We start from the raw sequence: 27,500 nt of genomic DNA, 5'->3' as shown, positions 1-27,500 counted from the left end.
ACATGGTCAGCTGCAAAGCAGTGTCATTACAACCTTTCATAAACGACAGGGCAGCACTGCACTGCACCGCACTGCACTGCACCCCACACTACATCACACTTGCCTGCCTGCCTGCCTGCCTGCCTGCCGGCCTGCCGCTGCCTACTCTCACCAGCGGACCAAAGTGAGGATAACACCCCGAAGCAAGCATCTCCCTTGCCGCCCACCAGCCCACACCAATCCCCTTGCCTGCCTCCCACAAATTCCACCAGCGAGGCAAAGTGAAAATCAACCCCCAAAAAACGCACTCCACACCGGCCATCGCCCGCTATACACCCCCCCTGGGGCGAATATTAAGCCCGAGAACACCGACTGTAACCAACCGCAGTGAAAAGTTGAAGTGGCAACTCATTAACCAGATTTACACTTGGCAACTCATAAACCAAATGAACAAAAAATCTGGTTAATGAGTTGCCCAAAATAAATCTGGTTAATGAGTTGCCACTTCAACTTTTCACTGCGGTTGGTTACAGTCGGTGTTCTCGGGCTTAATATTCACCCCGGGGGGGGGGGGGTGGGTGATTCTGGGGGTAGTGTCCGGGAGGGTGAGCCTTTTATTCGGCAGGAGGCGTGTGGGGAAATCATCAACCTGTCAGACGATGAGTTGTCACAAACGCCATTGCTTAATGAAAGCTGCGCTCCCGAACTGGACTGACTGTCTGACTGTCTGTCTGTCCGTTTGTCAAGGGGAGGAAAAGGCGGTGGTGGTGGTGAGGGTGGAGCTTTACGCTCAGGAGGGGAGACTTTCCTTCATGCCAATTAATCTGCAGCAGAAAGTCATCCCCCCCCGACTGGGATTCGAAGCCCGGTCCTGACCACGAGACCACCGGGGAGAGCTGCCTCAAGTCCCTGAGGGACCTGGACACGAGGCCGAGGACACACGCACGCCTGCTGCACTGGCAGCAGCGACCAGCAGGGGGCTGACCGGCTGATCCTTCCCTTTCACAGGCAGGCTTTTGGCCCTCGATTAAACGACAAAGGTGTTCAGAAGGAAGTCCTGGGGGGGAGGGAGGGAGGCAGGGAAATCAGCACAAAGCAGGTCCCCTGGAATCTCACACCTGCGTCCCAGAAAACAGGTCTCCTGGTCAAAGCAGTCCTGCCCCGTCCTGCCATTAACGTGACAATGGACAGGGCCCCGGCAGCTTGAGACACATCTTTTTTTCAATATGCAAGTTCTTTTTAAAAAGGTTTCCTTCCACAGCAGCTCTGAGTAAGAGTGAGAGAGAGAGAGAGAGAGAGAGAGACACTGACTGACACTGACACTGACACTGACACACACACACACACACACACACACACACACACCGTCTCCCATCCGATTGGTGGACTATGGGATTGAAAATCGAACTTTGAGTTTCAATGCAGGGGGGAGAGCGCGAACGCAGCCCCTCCCAACTACCACACGCGCGTTGTTGTTGTTGTAATATAGAACTGCAAGTTGCCGTTGTCGTGGTCGTTTCGAATCAGCACAAAGTAGGTGCCTCCCTGGAATGTCACACCTGCGTCCCAGAAAACAGGTCTCCCGGTCAAAGCAGTCCCGCCCCGCCCTGGGATTAACGTGACAATGGACAGGGCCCAGTCAGGGAGCAGCTTGAGAGACGTCTTTCAATAGGCGCTTCTGAAACATTAACGCCTTGTTTCTTTCGACAGTTTAACCAGCCTTTAACACGCCTTGTGTTTTTATTTCCCATTTCCAGCCAGCCAGCCAGCCAGCCAGCCAGCCAGCCGAGCCGAGCCAGCATCTGCAGTATTTTTTTTGATTGGTCTTGCCTGCCGTGGAATGAATGTTTCAACACGAGCTGCTGATTGTCAGCACCTCACCTCTTTCTCAATTGGCCGTTGCAATCTCACTCGCTCGCTCATTGTGAGACACGTCACGTCACTAGTTTTACTCAAAGAGGTTTCCTTCCACGGCAGTTCGTTAGTGACTGAGACTGACTGACGGAGGTCCGTTGAGACACAACCCTCCCCCATCTGATTGGTGGCCTACTGGCAAATTTACCAATCTGTCAAGCAATCCTGGCAAGAAAGGAAAAAACGGCAACTTCTTTAAACTCATCCACTGTTGCAATTAGAAACGGTGGCAAAAAATGTGGCCAGAGTGGGAGAGAACGGCAGTGCTTCGAGACTGCTTTCAACACCGGCAGCCAGAGAACAAAGAGGGAGGGCAAACAGGACCCGAGATCAATTCGCATCGAGCGCGGTATCGCTTCTCGGCCTTTTGGCTAAGATCGAGCGTGTTCCTTTTCGGGCTTATTTGGATCTGAGCGGACTGGAACGCTGGCCGCGACCTCGTGCGCTCGCAAAGTGCGGACTTTGCTGTGATTGGTCGTTTGTGTGCTGGCTCCGCCCCTAAATTTGCATAAGGACCAAATCAACACTGCAATGGCAGGGAAGGGTTCCTGGTGAAAGCAGTCCTGCCACTGACATGACAATGGACAGGGCCCGGCAGCTTGAGGCACATCTTTCTTTCAATAAGCAAGTTCTTTTTAAAAAAGTTTCCTTCCACAGCAGCTCTGAGTGTGAGAGAGAGAGAGAGAGAGAGACACTGACTGACTGATACTGATACTGACACCGACACACACACACACATATTATTTATTATTATTTTAAACGACAAAGGTGTTCAGAAGGAAGTCCTGGGGGGAAGGCAGGCAGGGAGGGACGGACACAGGGAAGTCCGCACAAAACAGGTCCCCTGGAACCTCTGACCCAGAAAAACGGGTTCCTGGTGAAAGCAGTCCTGCCATTAACATGACAATGGACAGGGCCCGGCAGCTTGAGACACATCTTTCTTTCAATAAGCAAGTTCTTTTTTAAAAAGTTTCCTTCCACAGCAGCTCTGAGTGAGAGAGAGAGAGAGAGAGAGACACTGACTGACTGACTGATACTGACACCGACACACACACACACACACACACATATTATTTATTAATATTTTTAATTGATTTTTAGAACAGGGAGATGGAATAGGGGCTTGCTCCGTCCACTCCACGCATCGACCCAGTATTGCAGTGTTTCTGGGAACGGTGCAGCTCCCCGTGGGGAGATATTCAAAAGGAAAAACAGCTCTTTCCCAGTGTCTCTGTGTGTGTGTGTGTGTGTGTGTGTGTATTATTACTGAGAATAAAGCTGATATCTCTCTCTCTCTCTCTCTCTCTCACTCAGAGCTGCTGTGGAAGGAAACCTTTTTAAAAAGAACTTTCTCAGCTCAGTGGTATTTTTTTCTTCTCCAAGGCTGAGTGCCGCTCGCACGTAGCGATATAATTCAAAGTGCAAAATAACTTGGCGTCGTTGACTTGAAACAAGCAGGGTCTGCTTCCAAATGAAAGCTGCGCTCCCGAACTGGACTGACTGTCTGTCTGTCTGTCTGTCTGTTTGTCAAGGGGTGGAAAAGGCGGCGGTGGTGGTGAGGGTGGAGCATTACGCACAGGAGGGGAGACTTTCTTTCAGAGGTGCCAATTAATCTGCAGCAGAAAGTCATCCCCCCCGACCGGGATTCGAAGCCCGGTCCTGACCACGAGACCACCGGGGAGAGCTGCCTCAAGTCCCTGAGGGACCTGGACACGAGGCCGAATACACACGCACGCCTGCTGCACTGGCAGCAGCGACCAGCAGGGGGCTGACCGGCTGATCCTTCCCTTTCACAGGCAGGCTTTTGGCCCTCGCTCAAACGACAAAGGTGTTCAGAAGGAAGTCCTGGGGGGAAGGCAGGCAGGGAGGGACGGACACAGGGAAGTCCGCACAAAACAGGTCCCCTGGAACCTCTGACCCAGAAAACCGGGTTCCTGGTGAAAGCAGTCCTGCCATTGACAGGAGAATGGACAGGGCCCGGCAGCTTGAGACACATCTTTCTTTCAATAAGCAAGTTCTTTTTAAAAAAGTTTCCTTCCACAGCAGCTCTGAGTGAGAGAGAGAGAGAGAGAGAGAGAGAGACACTGACTGACTGACTGATACTGACACCGACACACACACACACACACACACACACACACACACACACACATATTATTTATTATTATTTTTAATTAATTTTTGGAACAGGGAGATGGACTAGGGGCTTGCTCTGTCCACTCCACGCATCGACCCAGTATTGCAGTGTTTCTGGGAACGGTGCAGCTCCCCGTGGGGAGATATTCAAAAGGAAAAACAGCTCTTTCCCAGTGTCTGTGTGTGTGTGTGTGTGTGTGTGTTTTATTACTGAGAATAAAGCTGATATCTCTCTCTCTCTCTCTCTCTCTCTCTTACACTCAGAGCTGCTGTGGAAGGAAACCGTTTTAAAAAGACCTTTCTCAGCTCAGTGGTATTTTTTTCTTCTCCAAGGCTGAGTGCCGCTCGCACGTAGCGATATAATTCAAAGTGCAAAATAACTTGGCGTCGTTGACTTTAAACAAGCAGGGTCTGCTTCCAAATGAAAGCTGCGCTCCCGAACTGGACTGACTGACTGTCTGTCTGTCTGTCTGTTTGTCAAGGGGTGGAAAAGGTGGCGGTGGTGGTGAGGGTGGAGCTTTACGCTCAGGAGGGGAGACTTTCTTTCAGAGGTGCCAATTAATCTGCAGCAGAAAGCCATCCCCCCCGACCGGGATTCGAAGCCCGGTCCTGACCACGAGACCACCGGGGAGAGATGCCTCAAGTCCCTGAGGGACCTGGACACGAGGCCGAATACACACGCACGCCTGCTGCACTGGCAGCAGCGACCAACAGGGGGCTGACCGGCTGATCCTTCCCTTTCACAGGCAGGCTTTTGGCCCTCGCTGAAACGACAAAGGTGTTCAGAAGGAAGTCCTGGGGGGAAGGCAGGCAGGGAGGGACGGACACAGGGAAGTCCGCACAAAACAGGTCCCCTGGAACCTCTGACCCACAAAACCGGGTTCCTGGTGAAAGCAGTCCTGCCATTGACAGGACAATGGACAGGACCCGGCAGCTTGAGACACATCTTTCTTTCAATAAGCAAGTTCTTTTTAAAAAAGTTTCCTTCCACAGCAGCTCTGAGTGAGAGAGAGAGAGAGAGAGAGAGAGAGAGAGAGACACTGACTCACTGACTGACACCGACACACACACACACACACACACATATTATTTATTATTATTTTAAACGACAAAGGTGTTCAGAAGGAAGTCCTGGGGGGAAGGCAGGCAGGGAGGGACGGACACAGGGAAGTCCGCACAAAACAGGTCCCCTGGAACCTCTGTGACCCAGAAAACCGGGTTCCTGGTGAAAGCAGTCCTGCCATTGACATGACAATGGACAGGGCCCGGCAGCTTGAGACACATCTTTCTTTCAATAAGCAAGTTCTTTTTAAAAAAGTTTCCTTCCACAGCAGCTCTGAGTGAGAGAGAGAGAGAGAGAGAGAGAGAGAGACTGACTGACTGACTGATACTGACACCGACACACACACACACACACACATATTATTTATTATTATTTTAAACGACAAAGGTGTTCAGAAGGAAGTCCTGGGGGGAAGGCAGGCAGGGAGGGACGGACACAGGGAAGTCCGCACAAAACAGGTCCCCTGGAACCTCTGACCCAGAAAACCGGGTTCCTGGTGAAAGCAGTCCTGCCCCGCCCTGCCATTAACATGACAATGGACAGGGCCCGGACCAGGCGCAGCGGACGGTAGCGAGCAGTCGGAGGGTGAAAATCCGCCAGTGGGTGAAAAGGAGAGCCGTGCGGTGAGAGGAGGCGGAAAGCGGTTCGCAGACTTTCGCTGTACCTCCGGCGGGCAGCGCCGCACCTCCGAGCGCTCGGTACCGTCCGCTGCGCCTCGTCCTGCCGCACGCGACGAGCCGTCCCCGGAGGAAATCGGCCTCGGCCTTCCTGAGATATCAGTCTCCAGGTGGGACAGAAAAACCGGGGGCCCCCGGCTCGCTTTCGGCGGCCCGCTAGTCGACTTCCCGTCGTGCGAACGCGATCCTTCCGGTACCTTTCGGTGCCCCTTGCCCGACTCTAGCTCCGGTGGTAAAGCGGAGTCGGTCGGTCTGACGGCCGCCGAGTTAGCAGGCGGAAAGCGGTTTGCAGCCTTTCGCTGTACCTCCGGCGGGCAGCGCCGCACCTCCGAGCGCTCGGTACCGTCCGCTGCGCCTCGTCCTGCCGCACGCGACGAGCCGTCCCCGGAGGAAATCGGCCTCGGCCCTCCTGAGATATCAACCTCCATACGGGCGTCACAAATCAGTGGACATGGTCAGCTGCAAAGCAGTGTCATTACAACCTTTCATAAACGACAGGGCAGCACTGCACTGCACCGCACTGCACTGCACCCCACACTACATCACACTTGCCTGCCTGCCTGCCTGCCTGCCTGCCGGCCTGCCGCTGCCTACTCTCACCAGCGGACCAAAGTGAGGATAACACCCCGAAGCAAGCATCTCCCTTGCCGCCCACCAGCCCACACCAATCCCCTTGCCTGCCTCCCACAAATTCCACCAGCGAGGCAAAGTGAAAATCAACCCCCAAAAAACGCACTCCACACCGGCCATCGCCCGCTATACACCCCCCCTGGGGCGAATATTAAGCCCGAGAACACCGACTGTAACCAACCGCAGTGAAAAGTTGAAGTGGCAACTCATTAACCAGATTTACACTTGGCAACTCATAAACCAAATGAACAAAAAATCTGGTTAATGAGTTGCCCAAAATAAATCTGGTTAATGAGTTGCCACTTCAACTTTTCACTGCGGTTGGTTACAGTCGGTGTTCTCGGGCTTAATATTCACCCCGGGGGGGGGGGGGTGGGTGATTCTGGGGGTAGTGTCCGGGAGGGTGAGCCTTTTATTCGGCAGGAGGCGTGTGGGGAAATCATCAACCTGTCAGACGATGAGTTGTCACAAACGCCATTGCTTAATGAAAGCTGCGCTCCCGAACTGGACTGACTGTCTGACTGTCTGTCTGTCCGTTTGTCAAGGGGAGGAAAAGGCGGTGGTGGTGGTGAGGGTGGAGCTTTACGCTCAGGAGGGGAGACTTTCCTTCATGCCAATTAATCTGCAGCAGAAAGTCATCCCCCCCCGACTGGGATTCGAAGCCCGGTCCTGACCACGAGACCACCGGGGAGAGCTGCCTCAAGTCCCTGAGGGACCTGGACACGAGGCCGAGGACACACGCACGCCTGCTGCACTGGCAGCAGCGACCAGCAGGGGGCTGACCGGCTGATCCTTCCCTTTCACAGGCAGGCTTTTGGCCCTCGATTAAACGACAAAGGTGTTCAGAAGGAAGTCCTGGGGGGGAGGGAGGGAGGCAGGGAAATCAGCACAAAGCAGGTCCCCTGGAATCTCACACCTGCGTCCCAGAAAACAGGTCTCCTGGTCAAAGCAGTCCTGCCCCGTCCTGCCATTAACGTGACAATGGACAGGGCCCCGGCAGCTTGAGACACATCTTTTTTTCAATATGCAAGTTCTTTTTAAAAAGGTTTCCTTCCACAGCAGCTCTGAGTAAGAGTGAGAGAGAGAGAGAGAGAGAGAGAGACACTGACTGACACTGACACTGACACTGACACACACACACACACACACACACACACACACACCGTCTCCCATCCGATTGGTGGACTATGGGATTGAAAATCGAACTTTGAGTTTCAATGCAGGGGGGAGAGCGCGAACGCAGCCCCTCCCAACTACCACACGCGCGTTGTTGTTGTTGTAATATAGAACTGCAAGTTGCCGTTGTCGTGGTCGTTTCGAATCAGCACAAAGTAGGTGCCTCCCTGGAATGTCACACCTGCGTCCCAGAAAACAGGTCTCCCGGTCAAAGCAGTCCCGCCCCGCCCTGGGATTAACGTGACAATGGACAGGGCCCAGTCAGGGAGCAGCTTGAGAGACGTCTTTCAATAGGCGCTTCTGAAACATTAACGCCTTGTTTCTTTCGACAGTTTAACCAGCCTTTAACACGCCTTGTGTTTTTATTTCCCATTTCCAGCCAGCCAGCCAGCCAGCCAGCCAGCCAGCCGAGCCGAGCCAGCATCTGCAGTATTTTTTTTGATTGGTCTTGCCTGCCGTGGAATGAATGTTTCAACACGAGCTGCTGATTGTCAGCACCTCACCTCTTTCTCAATTGGCCGTTGCAATCTCACTCGCTCGCTCATTGTGAGACACGTCACGTCACTAGTTTTACTCAAAGAGGTTTCCTTCCACGGCAGTTCGTTAGTGACTGAGACTGACTGACGGAGGTCCGTTGAGACACAACCCTCCCCCATCTGATTGGTGGCCTACTGGCAAATTTACCAATCTGTCAAGCAATCCTGGCAAGAAAGGAAAAAACGGCAACTTCTTTAAACTCATCCACTGTTGCAATTAGAAACGGTGGCAAAAAATGTGGCCAGAGTGGGAGAGAACGGCAGTGCTTCGAGACTGCTTTCAACACCGGCAGCCAGAGAACAAAGAGGGAGGGCAAACAGGACCCGAGATCAATTCGCATCGAGCGCGGTATCGCTTCTCGGCCTTTTGGCTAAGATCGAGCGTGTTCCTTTTCGGGCTTATTTGGATCTGAGCGGACTGGAACGCTGGCCGCGACCTCGTGCGCTCGCAAAGTGCGGACTTTGCTGTGATTGGTCGTTTGTGTGCTGGCTCCGCCCCTAAATTTGCATAAGGACCAAATCAACACTGCAATGGCAGGGAAGGGTTCCTGGTGAAAGCAGTCCTGCCACTGACATGACAATGGACAGGGCCCGGCAGCTTGAGGCACATCTTTCTTTCAATAAGCAAGTTCTTTTTAAAAAAGTTTCCTTCCACAGCAGCTCTGAGTGTGAGAGAGAGAGAGAGAGAGAGACACTGACTGACTGATACTGATACTGACACCGACACACACACACACATATTATTTATTATTATTTTAAACGACAAAGGTGTTCAGAAGGAAGTCCTGGGGGGAAGGCAGGCAGGGAGGGACGGACACAGGGAAGTCCGCACAAAACAGGTCCCCTGGAACCTCTGACCCAGAAAAACGGGTTCCTGGTGAAAGCAGTCCTGCCATTAACATGACAATGGACAGGGCCCGGCAGCTTGAGACACATCTTTCTTTCAATAAGCAAGTTCTTTTTTAAAAAGTTTCCTTCCACAGCAGCTCTGAGTGAGAGAGAGAGAGAGAGAGAGACACTGACTGACTGACTGATACTGACACCGACACACACACACACACACACACATATTATTTATTAATATTTTTAATTGATTTTTAGAACAGGGAGATGGAATAGGGGCTTGCTCCGTCCACTCCACGCATCGACCCAGTATTGCAGTGTTTCTGGGAACGGTGCAGCTCCCCGTGGGGAGATATTCAAAAGGAAAAACAGCTCTTTCCCAGTGTCTCTGTGTGTGTGTGTGTGTGTGTGTGTGTATTATTACTGAGAATAAAGCTGATATCTCTCTCTCTCTCTCTCTCTCTCACTCAGAGCTGCTGTGGAAGGAAACCTTTTTAAAAAGAACTTTCTCAGCTCAGTGGTATTTTTTTCTTCTCCAAGGCTGAGTGCCGCTCGCACGTAGCGATATAATTCAAAGTGCAAAATAACTTGGCGTCGTTGACTTGAAACAAGCAGGGTCTGCTTCCAAATGAAAGCTGCGCTCCCGAACTGGACTGACTGTCTGTCTGTCTGTCTGTCTGTTTGTCAAGGGGTGGAAAAGGCGGCGGTGGTGGTGAGGGTGGAGCATTACGCACAGGAGGGGAGACTTTCTTTCAGAGGTGCCAATTAATCTGCAGCAGAAAGTCATCCCCCCCGACCGGGATTCGAAGCCCGGTCCTGACCACGAGACCACCGGGGAGAGCTGCCTCAAGTCCCTGAGGGACCTGGACACGAGGCCGAATACACACGCACGCCTGCTGCACTGGCAGCAGCGACCAGCAGGGGGCTGACCGGCTGATCCTTCCCTTTCACAGGCAGGCTTTTGGCCCTCGCTCAAACGACAAAGGTGTTCAGAAGGAAGTCCTGGGGGGAAGGCAGGCAGGGAGGGACGGACACAGGGAAGTCCGCACAAAACAGGTCCCCTGGAACCTCTGACCCAGAAAACCGGGTTCCTGGTGAAAGCAGTCCTGCCATTGACAGGAGAATGGACAGGGCCCGGCAGCTTGAGACACATCTTTCTTTCAATAAGCAAGTTCTTTTTAAAAAAGTTTCCTTCCACAGCAGCTCTGAGTGAGAGAGAGAGAGAGAGAGAGAGAGAGACACTGACTGACTGACTGATACTGACACCGACACACACACACACACACACACACACACACACACACACACATATTATTTATTATTATTTTTAATTAATTTTTGGAACAGGGAGATGGACTAGGGGCTTGCTCTGTCCACTCCACGCATCGACCCAGTATTGCAGTGTTTCTGGGAACGGTGCAGCTCCCCGTGGGGAGATATTCAAAAGGAAAAACAGCTCTTTCCCAGTGTCTGTGTGTGTGTGTGTGTGTGTGTGTTTTATTACTGAGAATAAAGCTGATATCTCTCTCTCTCTCTCTCTCTCTCTCTTACACTCAGAGCTGCTGTGGAAGGAAACCGTTTTAAAAAGACCTTTCTCAGCTCAGTGGTATTTTTTTCTTCTCCAAGGCTGAGTGCCGCTCGCACGTAGCGATATAATTCAAAGTGCAAAATAACTTGGCGTCGTTGACTTTAAACAAGCAGGGTCTGCTTCCAAATGAAAGCTGCGCTCCCGAACTGGACTGACTGACTGTCTGTCTGTCTGTCTGTTTGTCAAGGGGTGGAAAAGGTGGCGGTGGTGGTGAGGGTGGAGCTTTACGCTCAGGAGGGGAGACTTTCTTTCAGAGGTGCCAATTAATCTGCAGCAGAAAGCCATCCCCCCCGACCGGGATTCGAAGCCCGGTCCTGACCACGAGACCACCGGGGAGAGATGCCTCAAGTCCCTGAGGGACCTGGACACGAGGCCGAATACACACGCACGCCTGCTGCACTGGCAGCAGCGACCAACAGGGGGCTGACCGGCTGATCCTTCCCTTTCACAGGCAGGCTTTTGGCCCTCGCTGAAACGACAAAGGTGTTCAGAAGGAAGTCCTGGGGGGAAGGCAGGCAGGGAGGGACGGACACAGGGAAGTCCGCACAAAACAGGTCCCCTGGAACCTCTGACCCACAAAACCGGGTTCCTGGTGAAAGCAGTCCTGCCATTGACAGGACAATGGACAGGACCCGGCAGCTTGAGACACATCTTTCTTTCAATAAGCAAGTTCTTTTTAAAAAAGTTTCCTTCCACAGCAGCTCTGAGTGAGAGAGAGAGAGAGAGAGAGAGAGAGAGAGACACTGACTCACTGACTGACACCGACACACACACACACACACACACATATTATTTATTATTATTTTAAACGACAAAGGTGTTCAGAAGGAAGTCCTGGGGGGAAGGCAGGCAGGGAGGGACGGACACAGGGAAGTCCGCACAAAACAGGTCCCCTGGAACCTCTGACCCAGAAAACCGGGTTCCTGGTGAAAGCAGTCCTGCCATTGACATGACAATGGACAGGGCCCGGCAGCTTGAGACACATCTTTCTTTCAATAAGCAAGTTCTTTTTAAAAAAGTTTCCTTCCACAGCAGCTCTGAGTGAGAGAGAGAGAGAGAGAGAGAGAGAGAGACTGACTGACTGACTGATACTGACACCGACACACACACACACACACACATATTATTTATTATTATTTTAAACGACAAAGGTGTTCAGAAGGAAGTCCTGGGGGGAAGGCAGGCAGGGAGGGACGGACACAGGGAAGTCCGCACAAAACAGGTCCCCTGGAACCTCTGACCCAGAAAACCGGGTTCCTGGTGAAAGCAGTCCTGCCCCGCCCTGCCATTAACATGACAATGGACAGGGCCCGGACCAGGCGCAGCGGACGGTAGCGAGCAGTCGGAGGGTGAAAATCCGCCAGTGGGTGAAAAGGAGAGCCGTGCGGTGAGAGGAGGCGGAAAGCGGTTCGCAGACTTTCGCTGTACCTCCGGCGGGCAGCGCCGCACCTCCGAGCGCTCGGTACCGTCCGCTGCGCCTCGTCCTGCCGCACGCGACGAGCCGTCCCCGGAGGAAATCGGCCTCGGCCTTCCTGAGATATCAGTCTCCAGGTGGGACAGAAAAACCGGGGGCCCCCGGCTCGCTTTCGGCGGCCCGCTAGTCGACTTCCCGTCGTGCGAACGCGATCCTTCCGGTACCTTTCGGTGCCCCTTGCCCGACTCTAGCTCCGGTGGTAAAGCGGAGTCGGTCGGTCTGACGGCCGCCGAGTTAGCAGGCGGAAAGCGGTTTGCAGCCTTTCGCTGTACCTCCGGCGGGCAGCGCCGCACCTCCGAGCGCTCGGTACCGTCCGCTGCGCCTCGTCCTGCCGCACGCGACGAGCCGTCCCCGGAGGAAATCGGCCTCGGCCCTCCTGAGATATCAACCTCCATACGGGCGTCACAAATCAGTGGACATGGTCAGCTGCAAAGCAGTGTCATTACAACCTTTCATAAACGACAGGGCAGCACTGCACTGCACCGCACTGCACTGCACCCCACACTACATCACACTTGCCTGCCTGCCTGCCTGCCTGCCTGCCGGCCTGCCGCTGCCTACTCTCACCAGCGGACCAAAGTGAGGATAACACCCCGAAGCAAGCATCTCCCTTGCCGCCCACCAGCCCACACCAATCCCCTTGCCTGCCTCCCACAAATTCCACCAGCGAGGCAAAGTGAAAATCAACCCCCAAAAAACGCACTCCACACCGGCCATCGCCCGCTATACACCCCCCCTGGGGCGAATATTAAGCCCGAGAACACCGACTGTAACCAACCGCAGTGAAAAGTTGAAGTGGCAACTCATTAACCAGATTTACACTTGGCAACTCATAAACCAAATGAACAAAAAATCTGGTTAATGAGTTGCCCAAAATAAATCTGGTTAATGAGTTGCCACTTCAACTTTTCACTGCGGTTGGTTACAGTCGGTGTTCTCGGGCTTAATATTCACCCCGGGGGGGGGGGGGTGGGTGATTCTGGGGGTAGTGTCCGGGAGGGTGAGCCTTTTATTCGGCAGGAGGCGTGTGGGGAAATCATCAACCTGTCAGACGATGAGTTGTCACAAACGCCATTGCTTAATGAAAGCTGCGCTCCCGAACTGGACTGACTGTCTGACTGTCTGTCTGTCCGTTTGTCAAGGGGAGGAAAAGGCGGTGGTGGTGGTGAGGGTGGAGCTTTACGCTCAGGAGGGGAGACTTTCCTTCATGCCAATTAATCTGCAGCAGAAAGTCATCCCCCCCCGACTGGGATTCGAAGCCCGGTCCTGACCACGAGACCACCGGGGAGAGCTGCCTCAAGTCCCTGAGGGACCTGGACACGAGGCCGAGGACACACGCACGCCTGCTGCACTGGCAGCAGCGACCAGCAGGGGGCTGACCGGCTGATCCTTCCCTTTCACAGGCAGGCTTTTGGCCCTCGATTAAACGACAAAGGTGTTCAGAAGGAAGTCCTGGGGGGGAGGGAGGGAGGCAGGGAAATCAGCACAAAGCAGGTCCCCTGGAATCTCACACCTGCGTCCCAGAAAACAGGTCTCCTGGTCAAAGCAGTCCTGCCCCGTCCTGCCATTAACGTGACAATGGACAGGGCCCCGGCAGCTTGAGACACATCTTTTTTTCAATATGCAAGTTCTTTTTAAAAAGGTTTCCTTCCACAGCAGCTCTGAGTAAGAGTGAGAGAGAGAGAGAGAGAGAGAGAGACACTGACTGACACTGACACTGACACTGACACACACACACACACACACACACACACACACACCGTCTCCCATCCGATTGGTGGACTATGGGATTGAAAATCGAACTTTGAGTTTCAATGCAGGGGGGAGAGCGCGAACGCAGCCCCTCCCAACTACCACACGCGCGTTGTTGTTGTTGTAATATAGAACTGCAAGTTGCCGTTGTCGTGGTCGTTTCGAATCAGCACAAAGTAGGTGCCTCCCTGGAATGTCACACCTGCGTCCCAGAAAACAGGTCTCCCGGTCAAAGCAGTCCCGCCCCGCCCTGGGATTAACGTGACAATGGACAGGGCCCAGTCAGGGAGCAGCTTGAGAGACGTCTTTCAATAGGCGCTTCTGAAACATTAACGCCTTGTTTCTTTCGACAGTTTAACCAGCCTTTAACACGCCTTGTGTTTTTATTTCCCATTTCCAGCCAGCCAGCCAGCCAGCCAGCCAGCCAGCCGAGCCGAGCCAGCATCTGCAGTATTTTTTTTGATTGGTCTTGCCTGCCGTGGAATGAATGTTTCAACACGAGCTGCTGATTGTCAGCACCTCACCTCTTTCTCAATTGGCCGTTGCAATCTCACTCGCTCGCTCATTGTGAGACACGTCACGTCACTAGTTTTACTCAAAGAGGTTTCCTTCCACGGCAGTTCGTTAGTGACTGAGACTGACTGACGGAGGTCCGTTGAGACACAACCCTCCCCCATCTGATTGGTGGCCTACTGGCAAATTTACCAATCTGTCAAGCAATCCTGGCAAGAAAGGAAAAAACGGCAACTTCTTTAAACTCATCCACTGTTGCAATTAGAAACGGTGGCAAAAAATGTGGCCAGAGTGGGAGAGAACGGCAGTGCTTCGAGACTGCTTTCAACACCGGCAGCCAGAGAACAAAGAGGGAGGGCAAACAGGACCCGAGATCAATTCGCATCGAGCGCGGTATCGCTTCTCGGCCTTTTGGCTAAGATCGAGCGTGTTCCTTTTCGGGCTTATTTGGATCTGAGCGGACTGGAACGCTGGCCGCGACCTCGTGCGCTCGCAAAGTGCGGACTTTGCTGTGATTGGTCGTTTGTGTGCTGGCTCCGCCCCTAAATTTGCATAAGGACCAAATCAACACTGCAATGGCAGGGAAGGGTTCCTGGTGAAAGCAGTCCTGCCACTGACATGACAATGGACAGGGCCCGGCAGCTTGAGGCACATCTTTCTTTCAATAAGCAAGTTCTTTTTAAAAAAGTTTCCTTCCACAGCAGCTCTGAGTGTGAGAGAGAGAGAGAGAGAGAGACACTGACTGACTGATACTGATACTGACACCGACACACACACACACATATTATTTATTATTATTTTAAACGACAAAGGTGTTCAGAAGGAAGTCCTGGGGGGAAGGCAGGCAGGGAGGGACGGACACAGGGAAGTCCGCACAAAACAGGTCCCCTGGAACCTCTGACCCAGAAAAACGGGTTCCTGGTGAAAGCAGTCCTGCCATTAACATGACAATGGACAGGGCCCGGCAGCTTGAGACACATCTTTCTTTCAATAAGCAAGTTCTTTTTTAAAAAGTTTCCTTCCACAGCAGCTCTGAGTGAGAGAGAGAGAGAGAGAGAGACACTGACTGACTGACTGATACTGACACCGACACACACACACACACACACACATATTATTTATTAATATTTTTAATTGATTTTTAGAACAGGGAGATGGAATAGGGGCTTGCTCCGTCCACTCCACGCATCGACCCAGTATTGCAGTGTTTCTGGGAACGGTGCAGCTCCCCGTGGGGAGATATTCAAAAGGAAAAACAGCTCTTTCCCAGTGTCTCTGTGTGTGTGTGTGTGTGTGTGTGTGTATTATTACTGAGAATAAAGCTGATATCTCTCTCTCTCTCTCTCTCTCTCACTCAGAGCTGCTGTGGAAGGAAACCTTTTTAAAAAGAACTTTCTCAGCTCAGTGGTATTTTTTTCTTCTCCAAGGCTGAGTGCCGCTCGCACGTAGCGATATAATTCAAAGTGCAAAATAACTTGGCGTCGTTGACTTGAAACAAGCAGGGTCTGCTTCCAAATGAAAGCTGCGCTCCCGAACTGGACTGACTGTCTGTCTGTCTGTCTGTCTGTTTGTCAAGGGGTGGAAAAGGCGGCGGTGGTGGTGAGGGTGGAGCATTACGCACAGGAGGGGAGACTTTCTTTCAGAGGTGCCAATTAATCTGCAGCAGAAAGTCATCCCCCCCGACCGGGATTCGAAGCCCGGTCCTGACCACGAGACCACCGGGGAGAGCTGCCTCAAGTCCCTGAGGGACCTGGACACGAGGCCGAATACACACGCACGCCTGCTGCACTGGCAGCAGCGACCAGCAGGGGGCTGACCGGCTGATCCTTCCCTTTCACAGGCAGGCTTTTGGCCCTCGCTCAAACGACAAAGGTGTTCAGAAGGAAGTCCTGGGGGGAAGGCAGGCAGGGAGGGACGGACACAGGGAAGTCCGCACAAAACAGGTCCCCTGGAACCTCTGACCCAGAAAACCGGGTTCCTGGTGAAAGCAGTCCTGCCATTGACAGGAGAATGGACAGGGCCCGGCAGCTTGAGACACATCTTTCTTTCAATAAGCAAGTTCTTTTTAAAAAAGTTTCCTTCCACAGCAGCTCTGAGTGAGAGAGAGAGAGAGAGAGAGAGAGAGACACTGACTGACTGACTGATACTGACACCGACACACACACACACACACACACACACACACACACACACACATATTATTTATTATTATTTTTAATTAATTTTTGGAACAGGGAGATGGACTAGGGGCTTGCTCTGTCCACTCCACGCATCGACCCAGTATTGCAGTGTTTCTGGGAACGGTGCAGCTCCCCGTGGGGAGATATTCAAAAGGAAAAACAGCTCTTTCCCAGTGTCTGTGTGTGTGTGTGTGTGTGTGTGTTTTATTACTGAGAATAAAGCTGATATCTCTCTCTCTCTCTCTCTCTCTCTCTTACACTCAGAGCTGCTGTGGAAGGAAACCGTTTTAAAAAGACCTTTCTCAGCTCAGTGGTATTTTTTTCTTCTCCAAGGCTGAGTGCCGCTCGCACGTAGCGATATAATTCAAAGTGCAAAATAACTTGGCGTCGTTGACTTTAAACAAGCAGGGTCTGCTTCCAAATGAAAGCTGCGCTCCCGAACTGGACTGACTGACTGTCTGTCTGTCTGTCTGTTTGTCAAGGGGTGGAAAAGGTGGCGGTGGTGGTGAGGGTGGAGCTTTACGCTCAGGAGGGGAGACTTTCTTTCAGAGGTGCCAATTAATCTGCAGCAGAAAGCCATCCCCCCCGACCGGGATTCGAAGCCCGGTCCTGACCACGAGACCACCGGGGAGAGATGCCTCAAGTCCCTGAGGGACCTGGACACGAGGCCGAATACACACGCACGCCTGCTGCACTGGCAGCAGCGACCAACAGGGGGCTGACCGGCTGATCCTTCCCTTTCACAGGCAGGCTTTTGGCCCTCGCTGAAACGACAAAGGTGTTCAGAAGGAAGTCCTGGGGGGAAGGCAGGCAGGGAGGGACGGACACAGGGAAGTCCGCACAAAACAGGTCCCCTGGAACCTCTGACCCACAAAACCGGGTTCCTGGTGAAAGCAGTCCTGCCATTGACAGGACAATGGACAGGACCCGGCAGCTTGAGACACATCTTTCTTTCAATAAGCAAGTTCTTTTTAAAAAAGTTTCCTTCCACAGCAGCTCTGAGTGAGAGAGAGAGAGAGAGAGAGAGAGAGAGAGACACTGACTCACTGACTGACACCGACACACACACACACACACACACATATTATTTATTATTATTTTAAACGACAAAGGTGTTCAGAAGGAAGTCCTGGGGGGAAGGCAGGCAGGGAGGGACGGACACAGGGAAGTCCGCACAAAACAGGTCCCCTGGAACCTCTGACCCAGAAAACCGGGTTCCTGGTGAAAGCAGTCCTGCCATTGACATGACAATGGACAGGGCCCGGCAGCTTGAGACACATCTTTCTTTCAATAAGCAAGTTCTTTTTAAAAAAGTTTCCTTCCACAGCAGCTCTGAGTGAGAGAGAGAGAGAGAGAGAGAGAGAGAGACTGACTGACTGACTGATACTGACACCGACACACACACACACACACACATATTATTTATTATTATTTTAAACGACAAAGGTGTTCAGAAGGAAGTCCTGGGGGGAAGGCAGGCAGGGAGGGACGGACACAGGGAAGTCCGCACAAAACAGGTCCCCTGGAACCTCTGACCCAGAAAACCGGGTTCCTGGTGAAAGCAGTCCTGCCCCGCCCTGCCATTAACATGACAATGGACAGGGCCCGGACCAGGCGCAGCGGACGGTAGCGAGCAGTCGGAGGGTGAAAATCCGCCAGTGGGTGAAAAGGAGAGCCGTGCGGTGAGAGGAGGCGGAAAGCGGTTCGCAGACTTTCGCTGTACCTCCGGCGGGCAGCGCCGCACCTCCGAGCGCTCGGTACCGTCCGCTGCGCCTCGTCCTGCCGCACGCGACGAGCCGTCCCCGGAGGAAATCGGCCTCGGCCTTCCTGAGATATCAGTCTCCAGGTGGGACAGAAAAACCGGGGGCCCCCGGCTCGCTTTCGGCGGCCCGCTAGTCGACTTCCCGTCGTGCGAACGCGATCCTTCCGGTACCTTTCGGTGCCCCTTGCCCGACTCTAGCTCCGGTGGTAAAGCGGAGTCGGTCGGTCTGACGGCCGCCGAGTTAGCAGGCGGAAAGCGGTTTGCAGCCTTTCGCTGTACCTCCGGCGGGCAGCGCCGCACCTCCGAGCGCTCGGTACCGTCCGCTGCGCCTCGTCCTGCCGCACGCGACGAGCCGTCCCCGGAGGAAATCGGCCTCGGCCCTCCTGAGATATCAACCTCCATACGGGCGTCACAAATCAGTGGACATGGTCAGCTGCAAAGCAGTGTCATTACAACCTTTCATAAACGACAGGGCAGCACTGCACTGCACCGCACTGCACTGCACCCCACACTACATCACACTTGCCTGCCTGCCTGCCTGCCTGCCTGCCGGCCTGCCGCTGCCTACTCTCACCAGCGGACCAAAGTGAGGATAACACCCCGAAGCAAGCATCTCCCTTGCCGCCCACCAGCCCACACCAATCCCCTTGCCTGCCTCCCACAAATTCCACCAGCGAGGCAAAGTGAAAATCAACCCCCAAAAAACGCACTCCACACCGGCCATCGCCCGCTATACACCCCCCCTGGGGCGAATATTAAGCCCGAGAACACCGACTGTAACCAACCGCAGTGAAAAGTTGAAGTGGCAACTCATTAACCAGATTTACACTTGGCAACTCATAAACCAAATGAACAAAAAATCTGGTTAATGAGTTGCCCAAAATAAATCTGGTTAATGAGTTGCCACTTCAACTTTTCACTGCGGTTGGTTACAGTCGGTGTTCTCGGGCTTAATATTCACCCCGGGGGGGGGGGGGTGGGTGATTCTGGGGGTAGTGTCCGGGAGGGTGAGCCTTTTATTCGGCAGGAGGCGTGTGGGGAAATCATCAACCTGTCAGACGATGAGTTGTCACAAACGCCATTGCTTAATGAAAGCTGCGCTCCCGAACTGGACTGACTGTCTGACTGTCTGTCTGTCCGTTTGTCAAGGGGAGGAAAAGGCGGTGGTGGTGGTGAGGGTGGAGCTTTACGCTCAGGAGGGGAGACTTTCCTTCATGCCAATTAATCTGCAGCAGAAAGTCATCCCCCCCCGACTGGGATTCGAAGCCCGGTCCTGACCACGAGACCACCGGGGAGAGCTGCCTCAAGTCCCTGAGGGACCTGGACACGAGGCCGAGGACACACGCACGCCTGCTGCACTGGCAGCAGCGACCAGCAGGGGGCTGACCGGCTGATCCTTCCCTTTCACAGGCAGGCTTTTGGCCCTCGATTAAACGACAAAGGTGTTCAGAAGGAAGTCCTGGGGGGGAGGGAGGGAGGCAGGGAAATCAGCACAAAGCAGGTCCCCTGGAATCTCACACCTGCGTCCCAGAAAACAGGTCTCCTGGTCAAAGCAGTCCTGCCCCGTCCTGCCATTAACGTGACAATGGACAGGGCCCCGGCAGCTTGAGACACATCTTTTTTTCAATATGCAAGTTCTTTTTAAAAAGGTTTCCTTCCACAGCAGCTCTGAGTAAGAGTGAGAGAGAGAGAGAGAGAGAGAGAGACACTGACTGACACTGACACTGACACTGACACACACACACACACACACACACACACACACACCGTCTCCCATCCGATTGGTGGACTATGGGATTGAAAATCGAACTTTGAGTTTCAATGCAGGGGGGAGAGCGCGAACGCAGCCCCTCCCAACTACCACACGCGCGTTGTTGTTGTTGTAATATAGAACTGCAAGTTGCCGTTGTCGTGGTCGTTTCGAATCAGCACAAAGTAGGTGCCTCCCTGGAATGTCACACCTGCGTCCCAGAAAACAGGTCTCCCGGTCAAAGCAGTCCCGCCCCGCCCTGGGATTAACGTGACAATGGACAGGGCCCAGTCAGGGAGCAGCTTGAGAGACGTCTTTCAATAGGCGCTTCTGAAACATTAACGCCTTGTTTCTTTCGACAGTTTAACCAGCCTTTAACACGCCTTGTGTTTTTATTTCCCATTTCCAGCCAGCCAGCCAGCCAGCCAGCCAGCCAGCCGAGCCGAGCCAGCATCTGCAGTATTTTTTTTGATTGGTCTTGCCTGCCGTGGAATGAATGTTTCAACACGAGCTGCTGATTGTCAGCACCTCACCTCTTTCTCAATTGGCCGTTGCAATCTCACTCGCTCGCTCATTGTGAGACACGTCACGTCACTAGTTTTACTCAAAGAGGTTTCCTTCCACGGCAGTTCGTTAGTGACTGAGACTGACTGACGGAGGTCCGTTGAGACACAACCCTCCCCCATCTGATTGGTGGCCTACTGGCAAATTTACCAATCTGTCAAGCAATCCTGGCAAGAAAGGAAAAAACGGCAACTTCTTTAAACTCATCCACTGTTGCAATTAGAAACGGTGGCAAAAAATGTGGCCAGAGTGGGAGAGAACGGCAGTGCTTCGAGACTGCTTTCAACACCGGCAGCCAGAGAACAAAGAGGGAGGGCAAACAGGACCCGAGATCAATTCGCATCGAGCGCGGTATCGCTTCTCGGCCTTTTGGCTAAGATCGAGCGTGTTCCTTTTCGGGCTTATTTGGATCTGAGCGGACTGGAACGCTGGCCGCGACCTCGTGCGCTCGCAAAGTGCGGACTTTGCTGTGATTGGTCGTTTGTGTGCTGGCTCCGCCCCTAAATTTGCATAAGGACCAAATCAACACTGCAATGGCAGGGAAGGGTTCCTGGTGAAAGCAGTCCTGCCACTGACATGACAATGGACAGGGCCCGGCAGCTTGAGGCACATCTTTCTTTCAATAAGCAAGTTCTTTTTAAAAAAGTTTCCTTCCACAGCAGCTCTGAGTGTGAGAGAGAGAGAGAGAGAGAGACACTGACTGACTGATACTGATACTGACACCGACACACACACACACATATTATTTATTATTATTTTAAACGACAAAGGTGTTCAGAAGGAAGTCCTGGGGGGAAGGCAGGCAGGGAGGGACGGACACAGGGAAGTCCGCACAAAACAGGTCCCCTGGAACCTCTGACCCAGAAAAACGGGTTCCTGGTGAAAGCAGTCCTGCCATTAACATGACAATGGACAGGGCCCGGCAGCTTGAGACACATCTTTCTTTCAATAAGCAAGTTCTTTTTTAAAAAGTTTCCTTCCACAGCAGCTCTGAGTGAGAGAGAGAGAGAGAGAGAGACACTGACTGACTGACTGATACTGACACCGACACACACACACACACACACACATATTATTTATTAATATTTTTAATTGATTTTTAGAACAGGGAGATGGAATAGGGGCTTGCTCCGTCCACTCCACGCATCGACCCAGTATTGCAGTGTTTCTGGGAACGGTGCAGCTCCCCGTGGGGAGATATTCAAAAGGAAAAACAGCTCTTTCCCAGTGTCTCTGTGTGTGTGTGTGTGTGTGTGTGTGTATTATTACTGAGAATAAAGCTGATATCTCTCTCTCTCTCTCTCTCTCTCACTCAGAGCTGCTGTGGAAGGAAACCTTTTTAAAAAGAACTTTCTCAGCTCAGTGGTATTTTTTTCTTCTCCAAGGCTGAGTGCCGCTCGCACGTAGCGATATAATTCAAAGTGCAAAATAACTTGGCGTCGTTGACTTGAAACAAGCAGGGTCTGCTTCCAAATGAAAGCTGCGCTCCCGAACTGGACTGACTGTCTGTCTGTCTGTCTGTCTGTTTGTCAAGGGGTGGAAAAGGCGGCGGTGGTGGTGAGGGTGGAGCATTACGCACAGGAGGGGAGACTTTCTTTCAGAGGTGCCAATTAATCTGCAGCAGAAAGTCATCCCCCCCGACCGGGATTCGAAGCCCGGTCCTGACCACGAGACCACCGGGGAGAGCTGCCTCAAGTCCCTGAGGGACCTGGACACGAGGCCGAATACACACGCACGCCTGCTGCACTGGCAGCAGCGACCAGCAGGGGGCTGACCGGCTGATCCTTCCCTTTCACAGGCAGGCTTTTGGCCCTCGCTCAAACGACAAAGGTGTTCAGAAGGAAGTCCTGGGGGGAAGGCAGGCAGGGAGGGACGGACACAGGGAAGTCCGCACAAAACAGGTCCCCTGGAACCTCTGACCCAGAAAACCGGGTTCCTGGTGAAAGCAGTCCTGCCATTGACAGGAGAATGGACAGGGCCCGGCAGCTTGAGACACATCTTTCTTTCAATAAGCAAGTTCTTTTTAAAAAAGTTTCCTTCCACAGCAGCTCTGAGTGAGAGAGAGAGAGAGAGAGAGAGAGAGACACTGACTGACTGACTGATACTGACACCGACACACACACACACACACACACACACACACACACACACACATATTATTTATTATTATTTTTAATTAATTTTTGGAACAGGGAGATGGACTAGGGGCTTGCTCTGTCCACTCCACGCATCGACCCAGTATTGCAGTGTTTCTGGGAACGGTGCAGCTCCCCGTGGGGAGATATTCAAAAGGAAAAACAGCTCTTTCCCAGTGTCTGTGTGTGTGTGTGTGTGTGTGTGTTTTATTACTGAGAATAAAGCTGATATCTCTCTCTCTCTCTCTCTCTCTCTCTTACACTCAGAGCTGCTGTGGAAGGAAACCGTTTTAAAAAGACCTTTCTCAGCTCAGTGGTATTTTTTTCTTCTCCAAGGCTGAGTGCCGCTCGCACGTAGCGATATAATTCAAAGTGCAAAATAACTTGGCGTCGTTGACTTTAAACAAGCAGGGTCTGCTTCCAAATGAAAGCTGCGCTCCCGAACTGGACTGACTGACTGTCTGTCTGTCTGTCTGTTTGTCAAGGGGTGGAAAAGGTGGCGGTGGTGGTGAGGGTGGAGCTTTACGCTCAGGAGGGGAGACTTTCTTTCAGAGGTGCCAATTAATCTGCAGCAGAAAGCCATCCCCCCCGACCGGGATTCGAAGCCCGGTCCTGACCACGAGACCACCGGGGAGAGATGCCTCAAGTCCCTGAGGGACCTGGACACGAGGCCGAATACACACGCACGCCTGCTGCACTGGCAGCAGCGACCAACAGGGGGCTGACCGGCTGATCCTTCCCTTTCACAGGCAGGCTTTTGGCCCTCGCTGAAACGACAAAGGTGTTCAGAAGGAAGTCCTGGGGGGAAGGCAGGCAGGGAGGGACGGACACAGGGAAGTCCGCACAAAACAGGTCCCCTGGAACCTCTGACCCACAAAACCGGGTTCCTGGTGAAAGCAGTCCTGCCATTGACAGGACAATGGACAGGACCCGGCAGCTTGAGACACATCTTTCTTTCAATAAGCAAGTTCTTTTTAAAAAAGTTTCCTTCCACAGCAGCTCTGAGTGAGAGAGAGAGAGAGAGAGAGAGAGAGAGAGACACTGACTCACTGACTGACACCGACACACACACACACACACACACATATTATTTATTATTATTTTAAACGACAAAGGTGTTCAGAAGGAAGTCCTGGGGGGAAGGCAGGCAGGGAGGGACGGACACAGGGAAGTCCGCACAAAACAGGTCCCCTGGAACCTCTGACCCAGAAAACCGGGTTCCTGGTGAAAGCAGTCCTGCCATTGACATGACAATGGACAGGGCCCGGCAGCTTGAGACACATCTTTCTTTCAATAAGCAAGTTCTTTTTAAAAAAGTTTCCTTCCACAGCAGCTCTGAGTGAGAGAGAGAGAGAGAGAGAGAGAGAGAGACTGACTGACTGACTGATACTGACACCGACACACACACACACACACACATATTATTTATTATTATTTTAAACGACAAAGGTGTTCAGAAGGAAGTCCTGGGGGGAAGGCAGGCAGGGAGGGACGGACACAGGGAAGTCCGCACAAAACAGGTCCCCTGGAACCTCTGACCCAGAAAACCGGGTTCCTGGTGAAAGCAGTCCTGCCCCGCCCTGCCATTAACATGACAATGGACAGGGCCCGGACCAGGCGCAGCGGACGGTAGCGAGCAGTCGGAGGGTGAAAATCCGCCAGTGGGTGAAAAGGAGAGCCGTGCGGTGAGAGGAGGCGGAAAGCGGTTCGCAGACTTTCGCTGTACCTCCGGCGGGCAGCGCCGCACCTCCGAGCGCTCGGTACCGTCCGCTGCGCCTCGTCCTGCCGCACGCGACGAGCCGTCCCCGGAGGAAATCGGCCTCGGCCTTCCTGAGATATCAGTCTCCAGGTGGGACAGAAAAACCGGGGGCCCCCGGCTCGCTTTCGGCGGCCCGCTAGTCGACTTCCCGTCGTGCGAACGCGATCCTTCCGGTACCTTTCGGTGCCCCTTGCCCGACTCTAGCTCCGGTGGTAAAGCGGAGTCGGTCGGTCTGACGGCCGCCGAGTTAGCAGGCGGAAAGCGGTTTGCAGCCTTTCGCTGTACCTCCGGCGGGCAGCGCCGCACCTCCGAGCGCTCGGTACCGTCCGCTGCGCCTCGTCCTGCCGCACGCGACGAGCCGTCCCCGGAGGAAATCGGCCTCGGCCCTCCTGAGATATCAACCTCCATACGGGCGTCACAAATCAGTGGACATGGTCAGCTGCAAAGCAGTGTCATTACAACCTTTCATAAACGACAGGGCAGCACTGCACTGCACCGCACTGCACTGCACCCCACACTACATCACACTTGCCTGCCTGCCTGCCTGCCTGCCTGCCGGCCTGCCGCTGCCTACTCTCACCAGCGGACCAAAGTGAGGATAACACCCCGAAGCAAGCATCTCCCTTGCCGCCCACCAGCCCACACCAATCCCCTTGCCTGCCTCCCACAAATTCCACCAGCGAGGCAAAGTGAAAATCAACCCCCAAAAAACGCACTCCACACCGGCCATCGCCCGCTATACACCCCCCCTGGGGCGAATATTAAGCCCGAGAACACCGACTGTAACCAACCGCAGTGAAAAGTTGAAGTGGCAACTCATTAACCAGATTTACACTTGGCAACTCATAAACCAAATGAACAAAAAATCTGGTTAATGAGTTGCCCAAAATAAATCTGGTTAATGAGTTGCCACTTCAACTTTTCACTGCGGTTGGTTACAGTCGGTGTTCTCGGGCTTAATATTCACCCCGGGGGGGGGGGGGTGGGTGATTCTGGGGGTAGTGTCCGGGAGGGTGAGCCTTTTATTCGGCAGGAGGCGTGTGGGGAAATCATCAACCTGTCAGACGATGAGTTGTCACAAACGCCATTGCTTAATGAAAGCTGCGCTCCCGAACTGGACTGACTGTCTGACTGTCTGTCTGTCCGTTTGTCAAGGGGAGGAAAAGGCGGTGGTGGTGGTGAGGGTGGAGCTTTACGCTCAGGAGGGGAGACTTTCCTTCATGCCAATTAATCTGCAGCAGAAAGTCATCCCCCCCCGACTGGGATTCGAAGCCCGGTCCTGACCACGAGACCACCGGGGAGAGCTGCCTCAAGTCCCTGAGGGACCTGGACACGAGGCCGAGGACACACGCACGCCTGCTGCACTGGCAGCAGCGACCAGCAGGGGGCTGACCGGCTGATCCTTCCCTTTCACAGGCAGGCTTTTGGCCCTCGATTAAACGACAAAGGTGTTCAGAAGGAAGTCCTGGGGGGGAGGGAGGGAGGCAGGGAAATCAGCACAAAGCAGGTCCCCTGGAATCTCACACCTGCGTCCCAGAAAACAGGTCTCCTGGTCAAAGCAGTCCTGCCCCGTCCTGCCATTAACGTGACAATGGACAGGGCCCCGGCAGCTTGAGACACATCTTTTTTTCAATATGCAAGTTCTTTTTAAAAAGGTTTCCTTCCACAGCAGCTCTGAGTAAGAGTGAGAGAGAGAGAGAGAGAGAGAGAGAGACTGACTGACACTGACACTGACACACACACACACACACACACACACACACACACACACACACACCGTCTCCCATCCGATTGGTGGACTATGGGATTGAAAATCGAACTTTGAGTTTCAATGCAGGGGGGAGAGCGCGAACGCAGCCCCTCCCAACTACCACACGCGCGTTGTTGTTGTTGTAATATAGAACTGCAAGTTGCCGTTGTCGTGGTCGTTTCGAATCAGCACAAAGTAGGTGCCTCCCTGGAATGTCACACCTGCGTCCCAGAAAACAGGTCTCCCGGTCAAAGCAGTCCCGCCCCCGCCCTGGGATTAACATGACAACGGACAGGGCCCAGTCAGGGAGCAGCTTGAGAGACACCTTTCAATAGGCACTTCTGAAACATTAACGCCTTGTTTCTTCCGACAGTTTAACCAGCGATTAACATGACAACGGACAGGGCCCAGTCAGGGAGCAGCTTGAGAGACGTCTTTCAATAGGCGCTTCTGAAACATTAACGCCTTGTTTCTTTCGACAGTTTAACCAGCCTTTAACACGCCTTGTGTTTTTATTTCCCATTTCCAGCCAGCCAGCCAGCCAGCCGAGCCGAGCCAGCATCTGCAGTATTTTTTTTGATTGGTCTTGCCTGCCGTGGAATGAATGTTTCAACACGAGCTGCTGATTGTCAGCACCTCACCTCTTTCTCAATTGGCCGTTGCAATCTCACTCACTCGCTGTGAGACACGCCACGTCACTAGTTTTACTCAAAGAGGTTTCCTTCCACGGCAGTTCGTTAGTGACTGAGACTGACTGACGGAGGTCCGTTGAGACACAACCCTCCCCCATCTGATTGGTGGCCTACTGGCAAATTTACCAATCTGTCAAGCAATCCTGGCAAGAAAGGAAAAAACGGCAACTTCTTTAAACTCATCCACTGTTGCAATTAGAAACGGTGGCAAAAAATGTGGCCAGAGTGGGAGAGAACGGCAGTGCTTCGAGACTGCTTTCAACACCGGCAGCCAGAGAACAAAGAGGGAGGGCAAACAGGACCCGAGATCAATTCGCATCGAGCGCGGTATCGCTTCTCGGCCTTTTGGCTAAGATCGAGCGTGTTCCTTTTCGGGCTTATTTGGATCTGAGCGGACTGGAACGCTGGCCGCGACCTCGTGCGCTCGCAAAGTGCGGACTTTGCTGTGATTGGTCGTTTGTGTGCTGGCTCCGCCCCTAAATTTGCATAAGGACCAAATCAACACTGCAATGGCAGGGAAGGGTTCCTGGTGAAAGCAGTCCTGCCACTGACATGACAATGGACAGGGCCCGGCAGCTTGAGACACATCTTTCTTTCAATATGCAAGTCCTTTTTAAAAAAGTTTCC

At 53.1% G+C, this 27,500-nt stretch overlaps 8 pseudogenes; all 8 read left to right on the top strand.

Annotated features, from left to right (window-relative positions):
- Window positions 1-2,962: 2,962 nt before the first annotated feature.
- LOC137312045 (U2 spliceosomal RNA) lies at window positions 2,963-3,079 on the top strand (annotated as a pseudogene).
- Window positions 3,080-4,046: 967 nt separating this feature from the next.
- Window positions 4,047-4,163, top strand: LOC137312061 (U2 spliceosomal RNA; annotated as a pseudogene).
- Window positions 4,164-9,180: 5,017 nt separating this feature from the next.
- LOC137312043 (U2 spliceosomal RNA) lies at window positions 9,181-9,297 on the top strand (annotated as a pseudogene).
- Window positions 9,298-10,264: 967 nt separating this feature from the next.
- LOC137312060 (U2 spliceosomal RNA) lies at window positions 10,265-10,381 on the top strand (annotated as a pseudogene).
- A 5,013-nt stretch (window positions 10,382-15,394) lies between these two features.
- LOC137312042 (U2 spliceosomal RNA) lies at window positions 15,395-15,511 on the top strand (annotated as a pseudogene).
- Window positions 15,512-16,478: 967 nt separating this feature from the next.
- LOC137312058 (U2 spliceosomal RNA) lies at window positions 16,479-16,595 on the top strand (annotated as a pseudogene).
- Window positions 16,596-21,608: 5,013 nt separating this feature from the next.
- Window positions 21,609-21,725, top strand: LOC137312041 (U2 spliceosomal RNA; annotated as a pseudogene).
- Window positions 21,726-22,692: 967 nt separating this feature from the next.
- On the top strand, window positions 22,693-22,809 carry LOC137312057 (U2 spliceosomal RNA; annotated as a pseudogene).
- Window positions 22,810-27,500: the final 4,691 nt, after the last annotated feature.

Source organism: Heptranchias perlo, unplaced genomic scaffold, assembly GCF_035084215.1.
Source record: "Heptranchias perlo isolate sHepPer1 unplaced genomic scaffold, sHepPer1.hap1 HAP1_SCAFFOLD_396, whole genome shotgun sequence".
NCBI lineage: Eukaryota > Metazoa > Chordata > Chondrichthyes > Hexanchiformes > Hexanchidae > Heptranchias > Heptranchias perlo.
The sequence above is the reverse complement of the archived record's forward strand: the minus strand, read 5'-3'. Positions and strand labels throughout refer to the sequence as shown.